The 7,004-nt window shown below is 47.9% G+C and overlaps 1 long non-coding RNA gene across 1 annotated transcript in view; it reads right to left on the reverse strand.

Moving 5' to 3' along the window:
• LOC149358711 (uncharacterized) overlaps nucleotides 1–6,049 on the reverse strand; it is a 54,117-nt gene extending 48,068 nt beyond the window's left edge. Inside the window, exon 1 of the long non-coding RNA XR_016288719.1 lies at nucleotides 5,938–6,049. This is a non-coding gene — a long non-coding RNA (uncharacterized LOC149358711). The remainder of the gene's footprint in view (nucleotides 1–5,937) is intronic.
• Nucleotides 6,050–7,004: the final 955 nt, after the last annotated feature.

Below are 7,004 nucleotides of genomic sequence, written 5' to 3' on the forward strand. Positions count from 1 at the left end.
CCACCACCTCACCGTACACGAAATTCAAAATACAGTGCAGTCTGGCGGCAACTGCAGACATTCATCGCACCTCCTTCATCGCCACCACCCCACCTTGACTTTCCTACTCTGCTCAACATGTGGGGCGGCCAAGGCACCCTCATACACAACCTGTGGGGGACGTTTTATGGGGTTTAACGCCCCAAAGGGACTCAGGCTATGAGGGACGCCGTAGTGGAGGGCTCCGGAAATTTCGACCACCTGGGGTTCTTTAACGCGCACTGACATCGCACAGTACACGGTGTGGGAATGCCCCCAACCGATGGCAGGTCCCCCATACCCAACCGGTCCGCCTCCTCATGGAATGACATTCTGCTAGTTGCTCAACCAGCTAGCCAATCATGGCAAGTGTACAGAGTTCTCAGTGAAGCACAGACGCCTGGACTCTTGGTCAAGAACAAAGGATCCTTTTTGTTAAAATAAAGCTGTCCCTCCCACATCCCCACACGTGTCAAAGGCGATATGCTGGCCACGCCCAGGTAGCACGGAAAATTAGAACAATCTTATGAAAAATTTATGCAAGTTCAGTAACATTGTTACATTGAAACGTTGCATTAACTGTTAGAAATTAATATTTAAGTTTATATGTTACACATAAAAATTAGTTTAACACTGAACATAAATATTACTCCAATCCTGGCTTTCAACTCTTGTTATAATGTTAAAAATGAACAAATGATGGTAAACGCTGCAGCATAAACATATATTTAACGTTCCAAGTCAGCAATGTCTCCTTATTGTTTATTAAACATTGTTATATTTGAATCATAACTATAAAACGCTGCAGATATATTTCTAGCACCGAGTCCCAGAACACTCTCCACTAATTTTACAGTAAACATGTTTTTCAACTAGCAGTGCTTCGCGCAACTAAATCTCTTAGATTGTGCCCGCCATAGGTAACATGCTCAAGCAGATTATTTTGTTAAACTGCTTATTATCCTTTCGCTACTACCACTCATGGGACACCTCTCAGTAATGGGCGTGTAAGCTTGACTCCACTGCATGCTTTCGGAGGTAAGTACATTCTAGTCGCATGTTGTGCTCTACTGTGGAGACGAAGTGTCGCCTTCGTTGCTGGTCCTTGCAAAGCGTTGATTAAATTGTCACAATGGTGGGCCTGCATACTAGTGCAGGGTTGCTTCATTATTTTCGACAATATTACATTTACGTTGTTATAATGTTTAATTAATGTTAGAAAAAATTTTCTAGGATGTTCATCTGTAACGTAAAGAAATTATTAAAAAAGGTCATTAAGAAAACTTAATTAACGTTTGACCAAAAGAAAAATGTCACATTGGTCTAATGCTTCGGTGCTACCTGGAAGGCAGAGGGAACTGAGGGTGATTTTTAGGACGCCATAGGTAATGACGATCAAGTGCCTCGGTACTGATCCGTCTACTGCCGAAGCACTAAAAAAAACTGACTTTGCGGTAAAGAGAAAACGTCACGGTCATTCACCAGAACTGACAAGCCCCTGCACGCCAGAAAACGTAGTAAAGTTTGCAACGTGGCTCAGCATAGAGTTACGTAACGGTTACAAAATGCAGGCAGGTCTGTAAATGTGACTTCCAAAGCAAACCATTTCTTGAGTGAATTAACTTTTGCCTGGGATCATCGAAAGAAAGTCGACATAGCAGCGACAGTGACTCGTGTACCATACAGTCGTGGGGATCCCACGCTGTTCAAGCGAAACTCTGAACACTGTTGCCACAGACGCCATGAACGGACACCATGGCGCTCACTATGTCTTCAAATACTCAAGTTATAGGCGGAGCTCCAATCACAAAGCAGCGGTCGCCCGGCGGTGTCGGAAAGTTATACACGCAGCTGGTACTAGAAAGTGCATGGTCTTCTGCAGTGTCCATCACGACACATTCAAGCGGTGTCTATCTAACAAAAGGTAAAAACAAGGCTAATTTAACACACAGCACACAGAAAGGCGGACAGGACGGGCGCTGTCGTTCGGAGCCCGTCCCGTCAGTCTTTCTGTGTGGTGTGTGTTAAAGGTGCACCGAAGAGTAATCGAAGCTAGTCTTTTTAGCGCGGGAACTCGATCTACACGTTCCGAGCATTCATGGAAAATTCGAATTATTGTCCTGTGCGACCGATTTCCGTAATTAAAATCGGATTAAACGTCCCGGCTCCCACCTTTTTTTGAACTCGCCGCAGACGGTAGGAGGAGTCAACTAACGCGTGAAGTGCCTTTCAGGCGGTCGTGTGGCGGCTTCGCTTTCGCTTGTATTTTGTTTTTTAGGTTGCCGTGAATAAATTACTCTAGCCAGAGGCTACATAGCCGCAAATTAGGCCCACAGAAATAAAAATACGCGCGGACTCTTTGCTTTCGCCGACCGGTACGTATCATTCCGCCGATGGCAGAGCGGCAAGCCGCCACGGAACTGGTTGAAATATCGGTTGACTCCTCCTACCGTCTGCGGCGAGTTCAAAGAAAGGCGGGAGACGGAAGTTTAATTCGATTTAAATTGAGGAAATCGGTCGCACAGGACTATAATTCGAAATTTCTAAGAATTCCTAGAACGTGTAGATCGAGTTCCCGCGGTAAAAAGACGAGTTCAGATTACTATTCAGTGTACGTTTAAATTACAGCTATATTTACTTTTTCCTAGACAACGCTCCACCAACTAACCTTGCGACCGCGTAGCGCATACCGCTGCATGGTCGACGTCGAATGCAGGCGCTGAACTGCATGCTGAGCACGATAATACGTAGTCTGGCGATTTGCAGGCGATCACTTCGGGCCTAATTCACCTAAAATAAAGTACTCTAACGCTGTGCAATGCCTCAAGAAGGCTGAGTACAGCACACATCAGCACAGCTAGTCATTAGGTTTCTCAACACTGTACCGCCATTTTTATTATTGGCTGGCGAGTAAACGAACCTTACACCAGTAAAAAGTTGTTGGTGCCTTTCGTCCTAAGCGACAGTGAACCTTCATGCTGCGCTGGACTATGCAACCGCTGTAGGAAAACAGCCAAAAAAAGTTTGTTTATATGTCATGCACTGGGGCTGTCTATAGCACTCTGGGAAGTCCCGGACAGGTGAGCAACAGTTCGCCTCACAGCCGACAGATTTGGACCGCCAAAGCGAGCCACGGTACATGGCCCGGATTCGAACTAGGCAGGCTGTACTACATACCGAGTTTTTCACTTAAGAAGACCTGCGAGTTTTGAAAATGGGCTTTTTGAGCTACACGAGCGCTTTTTCAGCACAGCATTGTCCGCAGTGTAGCGCATCAGAATACAGTTAAGAACTACTAATTAGTAGGATGGTAACTGATATAAAATAGTGAACTTTTAATTATTACTGTTAGTCTCCTTATTTACTGATAGGCATGTGGCCCAGCGCAAATAATATGAATATCAGTGTTTAGAATTGAAACGCAGCTGCTCTCCGCGCTATGGCCAAACATATTTTGGCTATTTGGACGAGTTACGAGCACTGCAGGGGTTGCTTCGCCTGCAAGCTTTTCGAGAGCGCGTGTATTTTGACGCGACGTAGGCAAAATTGTTGGCTCACAGCACCGAAAGTAAATGCTTTTGGTTTGGTTTATTGGTTTATTGGGGTTTAACGTCCCGAAGAAACTTAGGCTATGAGGGACGCCTTAGTGAAGGGCTCCGGAAATTTCGACCACCTGGGGTTCTTTAACGTGCACTGACATCGCACAGCACACGGACCTCTAGAATTTCGCCTTCATCGAAATTCGGCCTCCGCGGCCGAGATCGAACCCGCGTCTTTCGGGTCAGCAGCCGAGCGCCGTAACCACTGAGCCACCGTGGCGGGGCGAAAGTAAATGCGTTTTCGAAATTCTAAAAACTGGCATGGATATTACTCACGAAGGATTTCACGCATCTCACTAAATAAAACTGAGCAACAACTGCAAAGTTTAGTTAACCAGCCTACAAGTTAGCATGTTTTAACAGTACTCTGATGAGCTATACCGCTGACAATGCTATGCAGATAAAAAGCACTCTTCTAACTGAAAAAGCCCATATTGAAAAATTGCTGAACATCTTAGGTGAAACATATATGGTGTTTTTGGCAAAGCCCGTATACATACTTCTCTGCGAACAGTTTCTAACATTGCGAAATCATAAGTGAAAAAAAATGGCAGTGTCTTAGCTCTGGTTAAGCCTGGATATACAAGCGAAAAGCTGCAGTTATGCTTTGCTTGACGTCATGGCTGTCGCAGTTCGCGCACAATGCACTGGGAGCACCACGATAACGGTGTAGGCAAGCGCGTTATATAGCCCTCCTTGCGCATACGTAGTATCTGTGGTAAACACGCGGCTGCAGCGAAAGGTCAAACGGTGTCGAGGAGGCGAGCGCGCAGTAGTAGCGGCGGTGAGGAGGCGGCGCACATGCGCAGTAGCGCGCGGCTGCGCCGAACGGTCAGGCGGCGGAGTCGGCGCAGCGGCGGCTGCGGCCACCTGCGCCGCGCGTGACGTCGCTCGGTTTCGCGCATGCGCAGCTGCGGCAAATCTTGGCTCCGACGGCTCACGCTAAGCGCGGCTGTAGTGCGGGTAGTGAAGCTTTTCGCTTCAAAACTGCGATATTTCGCCAGCCTTCTAATCACGTCTGGCGCGCATACGCGAGTCCTGGCGAAAGACGATTGCTAAGGCCGCGCGTCGGCGGTGATGAACCTGAATGGTGACTGTAAAGATAATCGCAACAAACCGCTACGTAGATAGGCGAACAAATCCCGATAGCTTTGGAACTTGGCAGCGCATCGTGTCTGCGACAGCTTGGCATGAATCTGGTCCTACTTCTTGTTGTGGCCGATCAAAAGGTATCAAAAATAAAAGAACGCGACTAGTTAATGAAGATCTGTGCGATACGATCATGTATGCCGGAGCCGAATAGTTAGGAATTTCACGCCAAGGGCTTTTTTGCGACAACGTTGCGAAGGTTTTCTGCTTCTGCGTACACATTGTGGCTAATTACAGGGCCGCGTACTCTGTTGTGCGAATGCAGAGCGGCACATCAAGCTGAGGCAGGCAGCCGGCAGCACAATGCCCTCCACGCAGTTCAACAAAATGCCCACCCCCCTCCACACAGTGCCAACAAAATGCCCTCGACATAGTTCATAGTAGCGCAACTTGAGTGGGCTGAAGTCTCGGCGAAACTTCGGGCCCACTCGTCAATATATGCGTGCCAGTGCAATCGATGCAAAAGACGGAGCATTCGGGCCGATGCTAGCCAATCTCGTGCCTTTCTATCACCTAAAAAATGAAGGCTTCTAAGGTGTTACGAAGTGGAACGGCTCTTTCATTTTAGAGAACAGCGCTTTACCGTTTCTCGTGCACCTTGACATCCTCTCATCCATTTCCCCCAGTGCAGGGTATCGATCCGGTGTCCTCTTCCAGCTAACCTCCCCACATTTCCTTTTCTCTCCTAAAGGAGAATGCTTAAACCCACTGGTACGAAAGTTCCATCCCTGCGGTACCGGGAAAAACAGTGCTTCTAATTCCTTAATCTGCAGTAATCGCTGAGCGACAACTTCGGTGCTTACTTCCCTCCCAGCTTTCTAGAAGAGACGCTCGTCTCCGGGCGTGCCTTTGACTTCTAGATCAGCAATCACCTCTCAGCTACACATCACTGCGTGCTGCCTATCGTTGCTTGCAGCTGTGCCCTAACTTCTAGACCAACAACAGACACGCGATCACCCCTCAGCTACACATGATCGCATGTTGCCTATCCCTGCTTACAACTAGCTGTGCTTCTGCGACTGGCGCCAGAAATCACTCCGGATAAAAGTTGTTACGCTATCTTCGTAAGTGCGTTCAGCGCATTTTCTACGCTAACAGAAGCTCCAGTATTGCAAAACTCGCGAATCCAGCAGTGCGAGTAGCAGAACGGACCGATTGTAATCGCACTTACCGTTCTTGCTGCCGCGGATGAAGCTTTGGGAAGGCATCGTCCATGCAAGCCGAGTTCCCCCTTTGAAGGGGCGACGCCGAAAACACCGCACTTCGTTGACAGGCTGGCAGCAGTGGTATACCTTTGCAGAAGTTCGTTGTTTCGTGATTGAAGAGGTTATCCGCCGTGTTTAGCGATGGACAGGCGAACAGGTGGCACAAACACGACGTTGTCAGGCGCCGCGGTAATAGCTGGGTTCTTCAATTCTGGTCCGACTCTAACTTGACAATAGTTTCAAGGCCCCAATTAATGCAGGGCTTCAGGAGACATCACAGTTCGACGAGCGAGGCAGGAAGGGTTTCATTAGTTCACTCAGTCAAGGTCAGTTTCCAACAACGTCACCAATAATTAAGATAATTACACCCGAGCACCACTGAAAGGGCGCGGCCATGCTGCCGCCGCATCGCTACTGCCCGGTAGACTTAGGCTTAATCTCGCGAATTCTCGCCCGCCGTGCCGAGAACAAGCGGGTGTGACCTTATCTTTTGCCTTACTTCGCACGTGTTCCATCTGAGGCTACAGCAAAAACCTTTGTTTCTTTTTTTTTTAGGCGGCGATCGCATTGTTTCACCTAAGTTTTAGGCTCTCGCCCTACCGCGCTCGACTGACTTTTTTCAGGCTGCTTCATGCAAGTGCAACGTCACCTATTCACCCCGATAGGAGAGACGGCAACGGAATAAGGCAGGTTATCGATGAAACCGCGCTCACTTGAACGGGCGCCTTGGAACGTTACCATTATATCACTAGAGCATAAACAGTGAAGGAAAGCACATTGCGAATATTGTGGATATTGCGAATGTTGCGAATATTGCACATTGCGGGGTCAGTGCCAGAGCACCCCTTCCCCCCCCCCCCCCCCCCCGAAATTTTCTGAGTGCCGCATCTCCTCTCTCTCACACACCTTTCGGCCTTTTTATTTCGCCGATGCTATTTACACACCGCATCGATATATTAAAATGTAAAAGCAAAAATAAGAAGAGTGTCGGTTTATTCCTGAAAAGATTGATGTATGTACTACGTTGTCGTGG

The sequence above is a fragment of the Amblyomma mixtum genome, chromosome 2 (assembly GCF_055824585.1).
Source record: "Amblyomma mixtum isolate Tamu chromosome 2, ASM5582458v1, whole genome shotgun sequence".
Taxonomy (NCBI): Eukaryota; Metazoa; Arthropoda; class Arachnida; order Ixodida; family Ixodidae; genus Amblyomma; species Amblyomma mixtum.